Here is a 20,068-nt window from a genome sequence, read left to right as displayed (position 1 = left end):
GTCCCCAGCATTTGTGTGTGTGTCTGAGGACTGAGTTATGATGCAGCGTGTAGGAATACAAAAGTGTAAAGTTAAGTGTGGGTGCACTTATTTAGACAAACTGTCCATTGCACATTAAACCAACTGGTATTACTGTTGCACTAATCCCATACACGCTTCACCTTACTAAATAATGGACAGAAAGAGAGTCTTCATACAGAGATCATTCTCTTCAGTCTCAGGTTAAGGGTATTAGGATGATGACGCTATTGATCTTTCACTCAAGCAGCTGAGGAAATATAGTGTGCCTGGAGAATTATGGGTATGCAGCAGGCCACTATAACTCACAGCAATATTTTTCCTTGCTTAGCCCTGAAATTATTAATGGCTCAAGGTCAGCTCTTAATTCTCCTCTCAAAATAAAAATAAACCTAGGCACATGGTCACAGGATGGCACAGAAAGTTCATGCTCAAGAGAAGTGATTTATTACCTACTGAAATAACAGGAAAAGTACACCTTGATAATAACAGGGAAAAAAATCTACTAAATTAATGTTGCTCAAAAACATGAAATTGTTATTTAGCAAATAAAAATATGAGAGTTTCATGTATAATTAGAGTATCTAGTTTTTAAAGAAAATTTACTTTGCAAATAAAATAAATATTAAATTATACACTAAAATTTGCATATATTCTTTATTATACATTTTATTGTATAATATTTTGCATTTTCCTCAGGGTGGATAGGGTCTCATATTTAAAGAATCAAGTGCTACTGTCTGCATTGCAAGACAAACGGAGTATAAAATGATTATGGAAAGTGATGATTATGTTATTCCTCTTCACTCATTCTCCTAATACTGAACTACAATCAGCTTTGACAGTCTAGATCCATTAGCTGATCTAAAACAAGACCACATCCGAAACAAGTCCATTTACAAAGACAATACTTTGCTGTGTTGACTAAACATCTTAAAGGTTTAGAGCTTTTTTAATGGGTTTAGAGTCCAACTGGCTTCAAACTAAACGGAGACTTTATTTAACCTATTTAAAATCTGAGTATAGTAGAGAGGAGAAAAGGGAAAAAAAGCACACATCTGTAGATGAACAGAACAAAAAAAAAAGTCTCCATTCATCTCTGTCAGCAAAGACTGCTGCCCTCAGCACCAGAAGCTCATTAGAGACCAGGTGGTAGTGATGAAAGCAGGTGAGGAGGGTGTGTATGTCTGCGTGGGGGTGTGTGTGAGGGATGGAGAATTTTAAGTCATGTTCGCTTACTTTTCATAAGATCCGCTCTATTGAATGTCGAGTCTACAGGGAGTTACTTGTGCTGAGAAAGCAGTCTCTGTGTTTTAAGACAGAGTGGGGAAAGGTCTTCATGTCTCTCTCTTTTTCTGTTCCACACAGACGACATTGTTTCTAAGTTATTCAAATTAAGGTCCATAGCTCAAGGTCGAAAGTAACTGTTGATGTCCATTATATTCAATCTTGAGCAGCGTGGATATTAACCTACATAGTCATGAGGGTCCCACACAACAATAGACCCAACTGACATTCATTGCAAGGACAAAAAACTATTTATTTTATGTTCCACAAAGGGAAAAAAGAATGTAATACAGGTTTGGAATGACATGAGATGAGTAAATGACGACAGAATTTTCATTTCTCAAGACAAAAATAGAGAACGAGCAGCACACACCTGGCCCAAAAACATACGATGAATAGTTGGTGCAGCCTTGGGGGTCTTGGAACAGACCAAAGCGAAGCTAGAACAGACGGAGAGGGAGAGTGACGGAGGGAAATGAAGGGGAGGGGGGCGAGCTCACCTCCTACATACATACATCCCTCCTCATCAGTCAACATTCCCTCAAGATCACACAAACACATACTTTAGTCTGGCTTCACACAAACCCACACACGTCACATTGAATCACACTATACATCACGCTGCTGCAAGACAAAACTATAAGAAATGAGCACAGGTTACCCATGATGCAATGGGACTTGAAGATTAGACCAGAATTGGAGCCCATCTTGACATTCAAATACTACAAAGAATTCAGACATGAGTGTTTCACGGTCTTCTGTGTGAAAAGCGTTACTCATCCTGCACCAGTTAATCGCCCCTCCTCTAAATGTGTGCCTGTCATTAGCATCCAGATGTGCACTTGGAAACAGCCCTTAAACTTTTACAGGGAACCAACTCTAAATTATCCCTCTTCTCACTCTTTGCTATACAGTTGCCCTAGTTCAGCCTAAATGCAGTAGCAACTTTACACACTAAGAGGAAATAGTGCTTTTGTATGGTTTTGATTTAGCAATTTGCGTCAATTTTTAATTTCACTCCTGGGGTCGGTTGCACCAGCCAGGTGTAAAAAAGCTGGGTGTAAGTCCTACGCTGGGCTTTGCAACGTCCAGCATTATGATAAATATTTACACCTGTTGCACCACGATCAGCTGCAACTAAGATACATTCTCCTGCAGTTATAGCTCTATCTGAGATGACGTTCACGCCACAATGACTACAACTACTAATATAGAACTGAATTGCTTAAGACATCATAACATGTGAAGCCACCACGCCATAATTTTATTGAGTAAACATTTCCTAACAAGTCCGCGTTTTTAAATCCGAAGCCTTCCTGCACATTCCCATGATGGATTTAATCAAGGTTAAGTAAAATATAATAAATGCAATACAATGCTTCTTTCTAGAGTTTTTTTTTTTATATCTGACTATCAAGTTTATGTACAACGAATGTCTGTCCATTTATTTCTGATGAAAAGTAACAAAGCACAAAACAAATAAAACTACAAATAATGAATGGAATTAAAGAGATGAAATATTTCCAAGCATTTACACTGTCCAAGATGTCAAATGGTTCAGTTTCTTTTAATAATCCCAGTTCATATATAATGTTTAACTGCATAATTATTAGGCTATATGATGTAAAGAAATATATTTTGTATTCAGTTACTGTCGGCAGTGTGGTAGGCTACATCAAGCTTCGTGATTAATATTTCTTATCCTGCCCGAAAAGACAAGAACATAAACATTACAGTTCACGTCTGCAGTAAGAATGAACTAACAGACTGTGAATCCTGAAAACGAATAATGTCCGAGCAAGTAATGACTTTTCACTTTACCCCTACCTCTGACTAGGCGTAAGATTTAGTCTCAGATGTAGCACTACGCCGAGTTGGTGCAATGGGTATAAATTCTACACGTGACTTATAGTGTATTTTACGTCCAGCCTAGTCTTACGACCGGGTGTACGTCCAGCTGGTGCAACTGTTTCTAAGAAAATGTAAACCTTAAAAGTGTTTCACACTAATCCTGTTGAAACAGCAAATCTCTCTGGCACAAATGTTCAACAAAAGTTGGTTTCATTTAAAACTAACTACCAAATGAATCTCCAAATAAAAACTATATTTGAATATGAACTGTGGCAGCAAACATTAAGCAGAACTACAAATTTAAACACATAAAATTCATTGAAATTTTACTAAATTTATACACTATCTGGGTGTTTTCTAGATGGTTGCTGATGTGCTCTGGGATGTTTCAAAAGGATCCTTGCTTGCGTGTTTTAGTAAACACCACTAATAAATGGAGTCTAAAAAGCGGTTTCCTGAAGAACAGTGTCAGGTTTTGAAACCACTTAAGCCTCTTCTCTCAAAAAGATTTTCTAAAAGAGGAGGTTGTCGGCCATCTGCTTTGATATCCTTTGGCCTCTGTGTGGAAACACATTTTAAAGTGTACAAGCTGGAAACACTTTTCTACAGGAGACAAACAGTCATGTGGTGTCTGTGGAAGATCTGAAATAAGCCCCGTGAGCATGTGTAACCATGTAGGCCACAGACCAGTCGTACAGTGAACTCCTGAGATGAGACGTTCCACAATGCAGAACCGCCTCTTGGTTCTTTGACACTTCCTCCCACGCTAAAAAACAGATGTTGAACAGAAAGAAGGCTGGACCACTTGTCCTTCTTTGTTAGGCAGAAACACAAAACATACAGATCCTCCTCCCATCATAAAACCCAATCCCCTTTCATGTCTTTGTCTCATGACCTCGGCTGACCTCGTGCCAGACGTGAACCCATGTCATCGCACTTGTGCCTTACTCGTCTCACAGTTTCCTTAAACTCTTTCACCTCTGCAATTCAGTAGCCGACACCCCCTCTCCTTCTAATCATCTCCTAAAAGAAACAAGAGTGGGCACTACCAAAAGAAGGTTCTGTCTGAACCACAGAATGTTGTTTGTGAAGGAGACAGGCAGGGAGGGATCATCTCAGTTACCCACACCAACCACTCCAAACCCTCCGCAGTCATTAAAAACCTCTCAGCTCAGTGGACACACCACCACAAGAGATTCACAAAACAAGCACAGGAAAACAACGCCTGCCACATATTGCACCTCACAAAATCAGCTCCTCAGCATGCAAGAAATGACCGAGCCTTAAAAAGTTAAGGAGAGCCTAAAAGTAGCACGTACCAGTGGTGGTCAGTAACGGAGTAGCTTTACTTCATCAAGTACAATCATTTTACAATCATTTTTCAAGAATCTGTACTTTACTGTAGTTTTATTTTAAGTAACGTTCACTTTACTACATTCCAAAACATAAGATCTTATTTTTTGCTTCACTACATTTCATAAAACATATCGTTACTCCTTACATCAATTTTTTTGATAATAAATGTTCTTTGCTCACTTTCTGCTGCTGTAAACCTGTAAAGCCATATATAATAGTCCGAGAAAAAATTTATACTTATTTTTAAATAGATCAGTTTATTAAAACAAAATATTAGTAGCCTAACTTGCAATATTTTTATTTAAATTAACTTTGAATGTTAAATTCACATTAAATATAAACTCAGTCATATTAAAAATGTTGAGGCATTACACCCATATCTGTTAATTAAGTAAACAGACAGGTTTTATGCATAGTTAATAGATTACATAATCTATAAGGTGAGAATCAAGATATTTAATTATATAGTTAATGTGTTTGGGGATGTACTGAATAAAAAGTAAAAAAAGTTGTTGAAGCAGTACGATTATAAAAGATACGTGCTAATATAAAATTAAATTAAGTAGCCTATATAAAATTGCAAAATAAATCGATCTATCAGTACTTTTTTACTTAAGTACATAAAAAAAGAGTACTTTCGTAAAGGAGTACTTTTACTGGAGCAATATTTTATTATACGTATCTGTACTTTTACTCAAGTACTTGATTTGTGTACTTCGTCCACCACAGTGTACCACCAATACAGACTTTAAATGAGAAGAAGGAGCTGCAATTGTCCTATTGTGCCAGAAATAGTAATCTTATTTAAGTTGCTTTGTTGCTTAACAACCAAAAACAACCTATACAGGCTTATGAACTATTACTTGGTAGAATAATTGTTTATTCTAGGGCTGAACTGATATTAAAATTCTGGCTGATAGCGATCAGTTATTTTCTTCATTTTATAACCAAAAACAGCTAAGTGAAGAATATTACATTTACAAAGTTAAAAATAAATTAAAAGTAAACACTACAAAATATAACATTTTAATGAACTGCATGAAAAATGGTTTTTCATTGTGAGATTTCCAAAGATTCATTTTTATAGTGCTTCAGTTTTGACTGCTTTGATAATCTAAATGTAAAAATAATCTTGCACAACATCCAAAACATACAGATATATATCCAAATATACAAATAAATAGTGACAAGGAAAATATGATAAATATGCTATATTAGTTATAGAAAAAGCAATAAGCCACACAAGGTTGTGTGTTATAGTGATTTAACCACAGCTAAGGGATATAACCTCAAGTGTCTTATTGTTCTAATCAAAGAATAGAATAGAAGAGATTTTGTGGTTTGTGTGATGATCAAGGTCAGAAGTGCTATTCCAAATGTGGCACATCCTTCTGAACCACAAGCCAAAACAGATGACACAGACTCAGATATTCTGAGGAATCTGCTTGTTCCACAAGAAAAAAAGAACTTAACCAAAATGATTCCACTAAATCTAGAGCACTCTTGCGGAGGTTTTATTGAGTTAACTAGAGTTAGAGTTCAGACCAAATTCACAAAGTATGTTTGGCATTGCTGCATTGAAAGTCCAGCATTATTTTTAACAAGACCTGCCGGCCTTATGAGCGCAGCGCAGATGTCCAAATCTCATCCTACCTTTAACCCCCCAAAAATAACAAAAACATTTTGAGGTCCACTACAAAAACAGTGCTACCACGGCAACACCATAACTACTGCGTCAAGTCCAGGAACTATATCATTATATCATTTCAGTTCTCCCTGCCAACACAAAACGCATGTTCCAATATTCCTCACAGCATCTCCTGTCTTAATCACAGATCATAAACCTGCATTAATGTGCTTATGAATGCACTCTCACTCATCAAACTCTGTGGAAAGAGCCTTCCTCTGCCTCATTTAACTCTTCGAAATAATACTTTTGTTTTAGGCCACAATGCAGCATATGACCCAATTTTTGGCATCTAACTCCACAAAACCTTTCTCTCAATTTCAAATCATTTCCTTTACAAAAAAAGTTGGATTCACATGATGGAATTTCAATAATCTGCTTTGGAAGTGTTTGGAAAATCTGACTTTTACTCAGCAAGTTTATGTTACAAAAGGCCTAAATGGGACTGAGAGGAGCGTTTTGGGTCAGTCTGCCAAAGGTCAAAAGGTATTTTAAAGCAAAGATTAAATAGCTGACCTTGAGAGTGAAAACGCTCTTAAAACGCAATCTCTGTAGAAATGTAGTGTTCCACAGTCTTTCGAAATAAGGTGAGAAAACAGTCTAGAAGATTTGGAAAGCATTTGGTTATTAGTCCCTCTGGATAATAATGGTGTGCAGACAGTATAAACACCACTCTTTTTTACAAAAAAAAAAATTGAAATGGAACAGATATATGCTGAGTGTAGCCCCAAAACTGATACTGTACAGACAACACGCTAGCCATCTAGCAAACAGAAGATGCTCCCTCTTTTGGTGGCAGTGACGTGACGTGACATTCAGCCAAGTATGGTGACCCATACCCAGAATTTGTGCTCTGCATTTAACCCATCCAAAGTGCACACACACAGCAGTGAACACACACACACACACACAGACACACACACACACACACCTGGAGGAGTGGGCAGCCATTTATGCTGCAGCACCCGGGGAGCAGTTGGGGGTTCAGTGCCTTGCTCAAGTGCCTTGCCTTGCACCTATGGTATTGCCGGCCCAAGATTCGAACCCACACCTTAGGGTTAGAAGTCATACTCTCTAAACACTAGGCCATGACTTCCCATGAGTAAGCTTTAATAAAGACAAATGTTTTTGAAAGCATGACATAAAAGTGCTTTAATTGTGCTTCAGAACATAACTTATTTTCTGAGATGTCAGTTATACCGAAGATCTCTTTCTGCATATGCCAGCTTAGCATTTCACTCAGGATAATGTTAAGATCAGTATAACTGTCCAAATGTGATAAAAAATGCTACCGTTTGGAAATGTTAGGATAATTTGACCATTAGGAACGACAATAACTGACAAATTATTCTCACTTGGCCTTTGTCCTTAGACATCCACAATCCTTGTTTATTCATATTTTTCATAAAACGGAAACATACCCAGTCAAGAATCAGTGTCACGCCATTTAAAATATATTCTTAAAAAGGATCTTTCACTATGTAATACTTTAAATGCCAAAGCTAACTTCCACAATGGGAACGAGAAGATTTGTTCCCCACTTACCCAGTCAGACAAAGACATTTAGTGTGTCTGTGCATGTGTGCATGCCAGTGTGTATATAATTAGTTTCAAAGTCAGAGTTAGAGTCTAAGTGGTCGGTGAACTTCAGGGGGGCCATAGACCATTACAGGAAAAGTTTCAGTGTCCTTTGTGGTTGTGGCTGCCCATAGTAAGTCACATGAGCAATCACACCTCACTGCTTCCTCGTGTTTAAGTCAGTAAAAATCCAATTAAAACACTCACACAAAGCCAAGACATTACAGGGCTGGAAACAAAGAGCCGCAGCTGCTTTTATAATGAGATGAAGAGTGGATTTCTGAATGCTGTACATTCTGTGCATTTCTCTAGATTAAAGACGTCTTATTTCTAGAGGTCAAAGATCATTTAATGTGAAATGTGAAATGTCAGAACCACATCCTTTGAAACGGCACACACATATGCCCACACTCACACACAGGCATTCTTACAGAGCGTCATCCTTGCGTGCAGGAATTCTGACACGTCATCTGAACTGTGTGCTTGAGCTCAGGGTTTCGAGCCTAACACTAAAATAACACCTGGCGAAAGCATGATGATCATAGACATAGAAAAAGTATAGAAGCCTACCAAACACATACTACAGAATGCAACACTCAAGAAAACCCTATATAACAATTTTCAGAATGAAATACAAGCTATATGACCTCAGTATGTTTTATCTAGTCATTGTTACCCAATCATCATCTCAGAAATAAAATAAAATGTAATTGTTAATTGCTTAAAAAGTCTGAGGTTATGACAGTCTCGTCAGATAATTCATAAAAAAAAAATAATAAGAAGAAATGCTTTAGGTATTTGTTCCTGTAAAGGAACCACGCCACTAGCAGCACTAGGTTCACAAAAAAGGCAGTACAATCGTAAAATCGCACCCAGTTCTGGCGGTGCACAAACGGCCAAAAGTGGGTCATTCCACAATTAGTTCTGGCACCATGAAAAGTTTCCCGCAGTGCAAAAGGCCCTATTATGTAAGATCAATGAGGTTCATCTGACCTCGCAGAATCCAGCTGTTTCTCTTTATATTAGTTTATCAGGAATCTAAACGATGATGATAAGAAGATCACTGAGGTCAGTCCGTTTACAACTCTCCAGGCTACTGGCATGACTGACAGGCACTCAGAGATGAGTAGGAACAAGACAATACTGAAGTTGTAAGTGCTCTGAGCTGAATGAACTGCTATGTGCCAAGAACTCTGTATGTGTGTGAGAAGAGCGCTTGTTATCACTAAGACAGGCTTCTTATCTCTCCCCACTCTTTCTGCTATCAGGACACACACATGCAGCCTCTTGTTTTCAGTGTTATCTAGACAGGTGTAATTATCTCTTATCTGACCTCTTCTAACCTTCTTCTCTTCATCTTTGTCTTTCTCTCCTTCTTGTTTCACTCCACGCCTGCATTTGGTCTGCATCGCAGGTGGATGTACACGGTCAGTTCTTCAGCAACAAAGGAAGCTCCTGTGGGGTAACTCTGTAATCACCTAGTATTCTCATCTGATGTGGTTAGTGGTCACAACTGGACAGCTGAGACACTTCAATGAATAGTTCCAACTATAGTTCACAATAGTTACATTTATTTATTTAGGAGACATTTTTATCTATGTGCAGACATATAATTCTGTGACAGACTGAATAAGTTCTACAAGCTTGTTGGCATCATTTCCTGATTCTGTCCCCCCACCTTCCCTGTCATCCTCTTTAAAATTCCAATCAATTTTTAATAAATGTCAATATCGCTATTGTTAAAGAGATATATCTAGTGAAAGTTATCATGTCGTTCCAAACCTGTATGACTTTTCTTTCTTCAATGGAACATAAAGTGTTCAAATAAAATTCTAAATGTATTTATGTTCATAAAATGTAACACTCACTATTCTAATTCTATTCTTAAAAAAAAAAAAAAAATCTAACTACCTTTCTAATCTTTCTGTATTCTATTTTCTTTTCATTTATTATGCAATTGTGCGTGTGTGTGTGTGTGTGTGTGTAAAGGCCTCTAACACTAGCTTGCTCTATTCTTTTTTTTGTTCTATCTGTTTTCTTTTTATTTATTATATTATTTAAAAGCCCATGCTACGTGTACTGTTTTGACCTAACTGAGACTTGATATAGCACTTATATATCATTGCTCTTTTTGTTGTTTTTGATTGCTTCCACTGTACTCATTTGTAAGTCGCTTTGGATAAATGCATCTGCTAAATGAATAAATGTAAAGGTAAAATGTCATTTAATAAAATGTCTCAATGTTTTTTATGTTCATACAATGAAAGTCCAGTGGGGTCAAACCCCACTGACTTTCTTCGAGCAGTATTATTCAAAATATTTTTTGAATAAAAAAAGTATCTTATGCTCACCAAGACTTCATTTATTTGATAATAAATACAGTAAAAACAGAAATAAAGTGAAACAATATTAGAATTTAAAATAATTGTTTTCTTTTTTAATGTTCAAATACAATGATTAAAATAGTTAAACATTTATTTAAAAGTAGAAATTAATTAATTTAATTTCATGTAATTATTAATTTCTAGCCAAGCTATAAAAAATTCAAGATTTTTTTTTTATTATTATCAATGCTGATTTTCTTTTCTTTTCTTTTTTGTGGAAACTGTGATATATTTTTTTCAGGATTCTTTAATGAATAGAACGTTCAGAAGAACAGCAATCAGTTTAACCTGTAACTTTATAATAGTTTAATGAGTCCTTGCTGAATAAATGCCCCCCCCCCCATAAAAACAAAACACACTAATCCCAAACCTACAAATATACAAAACAGAAGCATTTGTCAATGTATCATCACATTCTCTGAGTTTAGGAAAAAGAAAGTCAAATATCTACTTTAATGCACACACTCACTTCAAGGCACTTCTTCTCTTTCTCTGAAGTTTAAGAGTCACTCACAAAGGCTATTTATAGAGCATTTGATAGTGCTACTGCAACAGAGGGTTCAGTTTCAGCCAGCAGAACTAAATCCTTCAGACCTTTAACAATCCTGCTAAAAGAAGCTTCATCCATTCAACCCTGACAGGGCAGCATATCATCACCTTGTCATTCCTGTTTGTCCCATCTGCCTGTCTGTTTCCATCTAATGAAAATAATTAGACTGAATATTACCCGTCAGCTGTCCCCACTATGACACAGGCTCATACAGACACCCTCCAAACACTTAAGTTTACTGTCGAAAAGCAGACCAGACCAGTGAGTGAGAGAGACTTAAATGGATTCCCACACTCCCACCATCTCTCTTCCCACAGATCTGAGCTTTATCTTAAGCAGCCACTTCAACAGAACATCCACACAGCCTTGTGTTTGTGTTAACATAGGGGTGGATGAAAGATGGGATTGACTGGGATGAGAAGAAACCCTGTGAGTGAAGCAATGAGGGGGTATTCAAATGCAAGAGGAAAAGAATATCAAACAGCACTGATCTCAATATGAGAGAGTCCTGGATCAAAACACACCTAGAATTCTCTATCTCTTGTAAGTATCAAAATACACACATGTGGGCCAAACTGGAGGGTCATCAGAGGTCAAGTCACTGAGAGGGATTTAAAATACATGGCAGACTATTTTAAAACTACAAGACAGTGTGGCTAGCAGACACTGACCCCTAAGGTTCATAAAAATTCAATAATTATATGACTTGGTTCATGACTTAATTCATGACATAAATCAAAAGTGATCCCTATCATATATATATTGATTATTTAACCCTTTAAATTGTGTTTTTGTAGATATGTTGTGATAAAATGTTTTATTTCACAACAACTAAAAATAATAAATAATAGTTAATAGTTTTGTTATATGCATAATAATCCTCTTCAATCTGCAATATTAATTAAGAAGCATGAGGCCGTAATACCGAATAATTGCACAGAGGAAAATAATATCTCAGCAATTTTCTTTTTATCAGCTTCCTGGCAGTCGGCTCTCATGACTCGTAAAAGCTTTTAAGAAAACAGGGTGGTTAGGCCTCTCAAACTAACTTATGGATGCTTTTAGGCTTTATGAATACAAATGACTTCACCCAGTGGCCAGATAATGAGACAGTTTGGGCAAATGGGAAATTAAATCATGCTGTCTCTGCAGGAAAATCTCTTTTCCATATATTGTGTGCGGGTTGTTGGGTTATTGTTATTAGGGAAGACTAGATATATGCAGAAATAAGCTACTGGATGTCTGAGCAATGTGGATGAAGGAGCTTTATCTGGAGATCTGATGTGACTCATTGAGGGTGTCTGACTTTGTGGTTGTGGTTTGATGGACCACTAGCCTATAAAAGCTCCAGAAAAAGCTGAAAGAGACAACCTCAGAGAAAGAAGTCGAACTGTAAGGTCCTAGCACTCAAGTGGACTTTTCACAATACACATTTCAGACACTGAGATTGAACATTTTGCCCTGAACCAGGGTTTCATTCTCTGCACAGGCATGGCACACACTGGAACATCTCTATTTTATTATTGTCTTCATGGTGGAATGACACAAGCAACCGTCTACACCAAAACAACAACAACAAGAGAGATAAAAGGAGCACCAATTTGTGCAAGAAAAGCATGTTTAAAAGAAGAGCTGGGTGTGGTGCCAATATGTGGGAGATGAGACTCATACTTGCTGACACTAGTGCCATGTGAAAGAGATCAGCAGATCAATGTGGGCGAGGGAAAGACAAACAAACAGTAGAAAGATTCTCAGTAAAATTTCAATAACAAATCCTAGGCTTAGTCCATTGGCATCATCCTGTACAAGTGTAGAATTCCAAGTAGGGATGTAAATGATTATTCGGTGAAAGGTTAATAGTTGATTAGAGATGCAATCGATTAAAGCTGTCGATGATCGGTTAACCGATTTAATGTTGTGCTGCGTTTGGCTTGTGCGCAGAACACGTGCGAGCGGCTGTGAGTGATCATCATTAATTCACAATGTACTAATTAAGCTTTTAATGTGATTTAAACTTTAAAAATAGAAACAAGTTTATTTTTGATGCAGAATAATAGCATGAGCATAAATACGCATAAGAGAATAATTTCAGAAACATGAAAAAGAATCTTACAGACCCCAAACTTTTTTTTTCTTCACTACTGTACAAATACACAAATATATATATATGTACCTATGAATCACAAAGAACTTTTAAACACATTTTTAAACGATGTGTAACATTAAACTTAAAAAAATTAAAGAATAAATCATAAGGAAAAAATGGCACTGCATCATTCCTTCTCTTTAGTTCTGCAGGCACGAATCCATGTGGACTTGATTACATGCTAAGCGGAAACAAAACCTTTGACGTAATAATAGACATGCAAATGTAAGTTGTCGTATGTTAATATATTTGACTCTCTCACAGCAGATCCAAGGTTTTTGCAGTGAGCTGTTTTTACAGCTTAGTTTCAACAACTAGTCTTATTGAATTACAGTTTTGGATTCTAAAACTTACAGTATGTGTTTATAGTGAAACTGTTTCATTTTAAAAAACAGCAAGGAAAATTAGATGTTTTTTTTTTCATTAAATTAACCTTCTAAATAATAGCATGGTGTCTGTACTCTTCAATAATATTGAGAAAACATGATCGCAGACGTAACTATATTAACCTCCCCTTCCTCACAGCAAACTGAAAGCTAGCTCTATCTTCTTTGTTGCTACTCCTCTCTCTCTCTCTCTCTCTCTCTCTCTCTCTCTGCCTTTCTTTTGTTCCAAGTGCCCTACAATAAACATTTTTCACCAGAGACTCGGACAGAACTGCAATCTAAACCATTTAGGAGCCTCTGCCAAAATGAACACAATGTCAACCTTGACAATGAGTTTAGATCGTTAGGGAAAAAGAGAGAGTGAGAGAGCTGATTGACTTATTGCGGCCCTGATATCTGGCAGCAGTCGTAGGAAACGTGTATTTTTGGATTTCCCCAGCCTTTCACTCGCTTATCCTTCATCATGCTCTTTCTTCATGATGACAGAGAGGGAAAAGATATTGTGATGCAGAGAAAAAGAGATGGGGAGCCTTTATCACACTCACACTGTCCTCTACTTCAGGTGTGTGTGTGTGTGTGTGTGTGTGTGTGAGGCAGATTTTAAGACAGACGACCTGGAACACGTCCAGCACAAATAACAGACCCAGTCATCATTCTACCAGTGCTGAATAACCCCGCCTCCTCTCTCCTGTTCCATCCACTGGTATCTCAGGCAACTCTCAGCGAGCCTCCTCATTGGCTGGTGTCAGGACGGAGTACACATTACACATTATGTCACAACACACAGTCTATTAAAAGTGATTTACTAACAGAATGGCTACTGAGTGAGTGTGTGTAAAAAGGAAGCTAATTTGAAACTGTAACTACTTTAATGCAAAGTAGTTAAACTAGAGACAAGCTAAAATGTAGTTAGCTACAAGCTACTAAAAATCGAAGGGACTCCCTTAAATATGCATCACCATTCAAAAGATAATTGTATTTTTATTATTTATATATTTATAATTTTTTGATAATTTCTTCTATAGGTTTAGAGTGACAAGAAAGCACCTTCACAAGTTATATTTGAAGATATTATTACTGTGCAGGCTCATTTTATGTTAGTCACACACAGATGAAATCAGTTCACTTTAAATTTCCTGCTGCATTTCATGATGGATCCATTTCAGACACAGATTTGATCTATTAAGATGAAGTCAGCATTGCACATTCCTGGCCAAAACTACAGGCAGAAAACTCTAAGGCACACAACATACTGCATCTCCATCATCTCTCGGTGAGCACCAGCACCTCCATCATCTCTTATTGCAAAAATGCTGTCGCTAAAAACCCAACACAACAGATTAACATCGACACATAGTCACTAATGTCTGACTTTCATCATTTGACTATCCTGCTAGTTAAAAAAAAAAATCAGGTCAGTTGAAAATGTGCTTTTCCAAAGTCATTTATATGTGATTTGGGCTATTTCCACCTGGACCAGTAAGAAACTACCTAAAACTCCATAGAAACTGCATAGCAACATGATAAAAATTCTCAACACCATTTTTAACCAAACATAATGTATAATCAGAAAATATAGATGCAGTCTGACAGTGCTCAATGCACAATTGGGAATCACTGCAGTTCTACTGTAACACAACAATCCCTGCGGTCACCCGGTTTCTTTTGAATCCTTTTATCCTGAGTTTCTACAGCGCTGCTGCAGAGCGTGCCTCTTATAAGCATGTGTTTATGTAAAGCTCATCCAGAATCTGCCTCTCTAATCACAACCATCTTTATACCACCACGTAAGCACACACAGTTCCAGACACCATGCAGCATGTACACACCAACACACACTTACAAATGTTTGCAAATGACATGAAAGAAACAAGGGGTTTTGTGTATTTGCTTAATCAGCGGCTCAGGATTAAATGAGCTCTTGGCAACCACAAGATCATTTGAATATGTGAATGACATCAGAAGCGCTCGCCGCAGATGAAGACTTTTGCGGTTGTCTGTGGTAGTCAGTCCCAGACGACCACAGGAGCGAGAAAAGAGAGGTGGGAAACAAGAGCCAAAGAAACTGTTTTCAGGTTTTCTAATCTTCTTTCTAATATAAAACACTGCATTGCCTTTTCATGTGGCAGATGCATAGTTAAGTTTTACAAGGCCATATAAAAGTACAACAATAAAACCAAAACACACAGCACAAACAATATATGATGTATGTGTATGTGTTTCAATACATTTAACAATGGAAAAAAAGCAAGAAACAACAGGTTCGCTGAGTCCCAATTCGCCTACCTATACTACGACCTAAAAGTATGTACTTTTTTTGTGAGGAAAAAGTACATACTTTTGAGTGTGTAGCAAAAGAGTATGCACGCTCTGGGACATACTTCGATGACGTCATGCAACGTGAACGACAATCTGGTTGCCTAGTTACGCACACCACAACTGTTAACGTTTCATTCATTCTTTATGTCCATTAAAATTTTATTTACTATTCCCATCTTTTTTTCTCATCGTTTTTTTTCACAATACATTTTACAATGTGTTCTTCTACCAAGTTGAGGAGTGAAGAAGCAGGGCTGCGTCGTCGTAGAACCAAACGCAGGTCGTTTGTGAGGCGGCTGGTTCTGACGTTCATGTGCAAAGTGTGTAACAAAATAAAATACAACTTTAATTAGTTATTAAAACTTTAATAACATTTGAATTATTACACTTAAAAGCTGAGGGCTCGTCTCCGTTGCTGCATCCGGCTGCCATGTTAACATCACCGCAAAGCTCCTCCCTCCCGTACGCAATGGGTTGTGGGCAATATTAGCACTTAGAGTGTGCATTGATCTGCACTTCAAATTCTAACCGGAAATAGTAGACCATCCGGGTATCTTTGGAATGCTCTTTTCAACATACTATGATTTGGGACGTACTAATTCTAGTTTCGCATACTATTTAGGACGGATAGTATGCGAATTGGGACTCAGGTAGAAAATAAATTAAATGGCAGCGATTTTTTTTATGCCAATGCCCTGCAAAAAAGATGATCCTTTTATGAGGGAGACCTTTTTAAATAAATAAAAAAACCTTCTATATTAAAAATTAAGCATGATATTACATATTATTTGTTTTCATGTCTTTCACAAAACGTTGCTTTTTATCTTCAGACAGTTCTTTCTTCCTCCCCTTGTTGCATGAAAACTGTATTAAAAATATTTAACAAACCTATTTTGAGACTGATACCAGTTATCTAAAAAGATGTGAGGAATAAAACAAAGAAACATTTTGCTTTTTGCTTTGCAATTAAAAAAAAAAAAAAAAAAAAAAAAAACACCAACAACACTGCTTTATTCCAGGGACTGAGTTATAGAAATCAACAAAAAGAAAAAAGAAAAATCACTAATCTTCCCATTACTTTTTATTTCTAACTGCTAAAAACTACAACTCAAAACAGAATACAATAAACTGCATACATAAAAAATTGTGTCAATATTGTTTACTTAGTTTAATATTGCAAGTTAATATGCTTTTTTTTCCTCAAAAAAAAAAAAAATACATAAATTTCTGCGGCCTCTGGTACCCTACTGTTGCTCCTTGGGATTCCCTAGACCCCAGTTTGGAAATCTATTATGTAGTAATTTATGTCGTTTATTCACCGGAAATCATCATAAAACTCTATGAATTAAGATACACGCTTTTTCTTTAATATCCCTAGAAAAAGTTTAGAGCTTAACTCAGGTAACTGCTTAAAATTGCAAGTTCAGCGTGAGGAAAAATAGAATGTTTCCTCAATAAATATGTGTATTCCTCATTTGTTTCTTTCCATTTCCAGACCTTCACTTCCTCCAGTGGGGCTCTGTGCGACGCAGCACTTCCTGTTTGAGTTTATGTGGTGGGTTGTAAAGCGAAGGCCCTGTTAAACCTGAAATTTCTTGGTTTATACAGAGCACAGCTTTTACACTCATTTCAGCAGGTCAGGTACAGTAGGTTATGTCATCCCGCAGACTGTCTTGGGAAGGAATGGACAGCACAGAGCACAGAAAGGAAAAGAAGGGAGTTGTTGCAATAATATACAATATACAGGACAGGCAGCACAAATTTAGAATTACAAACAGCTTACACATCTAAACTTAACAAAGTTTACAGTTATGCAGATGGAAGTAAAAGATATAATATAAGCTGCTGATGGGCAATTTGCAATGCTCATTAAGAATTTGTTCATATTGTTTGTTGAAAGTGTGCACTCTTATGTGAAAAGTGTTGAATAAGTAAAATGTACATGCGTTCAAAGTGTGTGTTCAGAATGTTCGTTCAGAATGTTAATTGATATTCACAAAGTACAAATGTAAACAGACACAACAGCTGCACAATGCACTTCCTGACACCTTGTATCTCCTACACACGCTCACACACTCCTCACTTCAGGGGCATAAACACAAAGCTGACTGGCTAACACAGAGACAGGCAGGGGGCTCTGCCTGAGATTTTGGCCCTTTCCCAAGTCATTAAGGACAACTTAAATCATTCCAGAATGAAATGCTCTTAAAAAAGAGCCAAAAACGCTCCCAGCTGACTTTCTCCATAGTGAGTGTGTGAACTAACTGAAGTTTGAAGTGTAAGAGCTTAGCGTGGAACCCCCCGATAAGCCGAGCTGAGCTGTGAAAACACAGATTACATTTCTGTGGCTTTAAAGCGGCCATCACATGCCTGCAAGCTGAGCGGGTAATTAGTGCATCAAAAGCGCACAGCCTTAATTTGAATGAGTTTAATACAGGGACCTTCACACTTCTGAGACAAGCGTGCTAATACAACTTCCTCTCAATCATTTGACACACACAGACACACACAAACACACACACACACACACACACACAGTTGGGTAGGGTGACGAGTTAATGTGTATGAATATAAACATCTCAGAATTAATCCTCATCATTTATTTAAGTAAAACACTAAAGGTCTGTGGAGAAATCTTCTTCTAAAAACACTAAGGCAATGAGATGATGATTTAACAAGTGTTAGGTCATTATGCTTATCAACAAAATATTCTGTGGAGCTTTGTTGAAATAATAAACTGGGCTGAAAGCAGATATGACGGAACAATATTTTGACATAAAGCCTTCATAGACAGTATTTCATTTCCCCCCGCATGATACATGATGTAATTTGTTCAGTGCATTTAATCTTTGGGTTTTTAAATCAAAGAAATTGTGCAGGGTTGGCGTCGGGGTTATTTCTGTTGCTTCCAATGAATACAGATTAACAGAAGATATCCATTAAGGGTGCATTAAATTGATCAAAGGAAAATATATTTTTAATGTTACAAAATATATTTATTTCAAATAAATAAAAACGGACCTTTCCATTCATCGAAGAAAAAAAGATGTACAACAGTTTTTAGAATTGAGCACCAAATCTGCATATTACAATGATACAGATATTTTAAATTGCAATAATATTTTAAAATATCACTGTTTTCCGTGTTGATCAAATAAATGCAGCCTAGGTGAGCGTAGGGGACTTCTTTCAAAAACACTAGTGTGAAACGCTATGAATGGTAGTTTGTCCAAAGTTTTCAACATGTTCTACAACAATGACTTAAGAGAAGATTTGAAGTGGTCTTCACTAACAGAGCTTCAAACATCTGTGTGTACAGTATGTGTGTGTGAAAGTGAACAAGGGTGGGACGCTGATTTTCATGAAATGCACTTCAGATAAAAAACCTTGACATTTACTTCAAATATGTTTTTGTGTCTTATCGGTGATGTAATGTTTTACTAGTTCAGACGACGCCGATGAGAGAGGGAGAACTAATGAGAAAAGAACAAGAGATTGCAAGTGTGAGAGCAAAAAAGTGTTTGGGCCAAAAATGGACAAAAGCAAAAGATATCTTAATCCACAACTCAACTCTTTCAATTAATGTCCCACAGGAAAAGAAACAGACCAGTATACTTAAACATAAATAAATAATAATATTCTGATAGATGTAAGTGTTTCTCATGACAAAAAAAAATAAAAAGTTGTATTCCTGATGTTTCATGTACCATTGATATATTGTATTATATCTAGGAACTGCTATCTGCAGATAGTAGTTTTTGTTGCACTAAGGAGTAGTTCTGTTTGGCTTACTTGAATAATGCTGCTTTAAAGTGAAGGTGATGTTTAAAAGATATTGTCTGACCGAAGCAGCCATATTTCTCTTTCCTCATTCCACACACCCCACATGCGATTACACTTTACATTTTAAACTACAACCCATACTGTGTGCATGAAAACAACCTGGAGCCAGAGTAGACACAAACAGAGACAGTCAGAGAGAGACAGACAGTGTTATAAAACAAGATAATGTGGGGGTTGTCGGGACGGTACATCTATATATGAGAGAATAAAGCTTATTCTCCACGGTCTGATATACCAGACACGAATAAATGTGTGTGCATTGCATGCACAACATGCTTTCTAGATTCTGATCCTCACTATATAGTGTATTGCATCAGTGACATGAGCGATGTCTTGAGGGGTGCTGAAGCCCATTGTAAACTGTGGTGTTGGTGAGACAGAATGGAGCTGTCAGATTAGCTGTGGGCGGGCCTGGGCACATTTACAACTTGGCTGCCCAATCAGAAATAAAAAACTAAAATAAAATACTACGCTGTATAGTTAAACATGGGTACTACTTTATGTGGTGTATTATATCTATAACACCTAGTAACGTCAGAGGACTCAAGGCTGCGTTTCCCGAAACCTTCTTATTTAGGCTAAACCCTTTTTACATTTTTTACTGAAATGCTGGAAAGTATTTAGAAGAACAATATTTAATCGAAGCATCACCACAGCAAACAA

At 37.0% G+C, this 20,068-nt stretch overlaps 1 protein-coding gene across 4 annotated transcripts in view; it reads right to left on the bottom strand.

Annotated features, from left to right (window-relative positions):
* Positions 1-20,068, bottom strand: part of LOC128010936 (EMI domain-containing protein 1-like) — a 54,403-nt gene that overhangs the window by 20,268 nt on the left and 14,067 nt on the right. The window lies entirely within an intron of this gene.

The sequence above is a fragment of the Carassius gibelio genome, chromosome A5, assembly GCF_023724105.1.
Source record: "Carassius gibelio isolate Cgi1373 ecotype wild population from Czech Republic chromosome A5, carGib1.2-hapl.c, whole genome shotgun sequence".
NCBI classification, from domain to species: domain Eukaryota; kingdom Metazoa; phylum Chordata; class Actinopteri; order Cypriniformes; family Cyprinidae; genus Carassius; species Carassius gibelio.
This window is presented reverse-complemented; position numbering and strand designations above follow the sequence as displayed.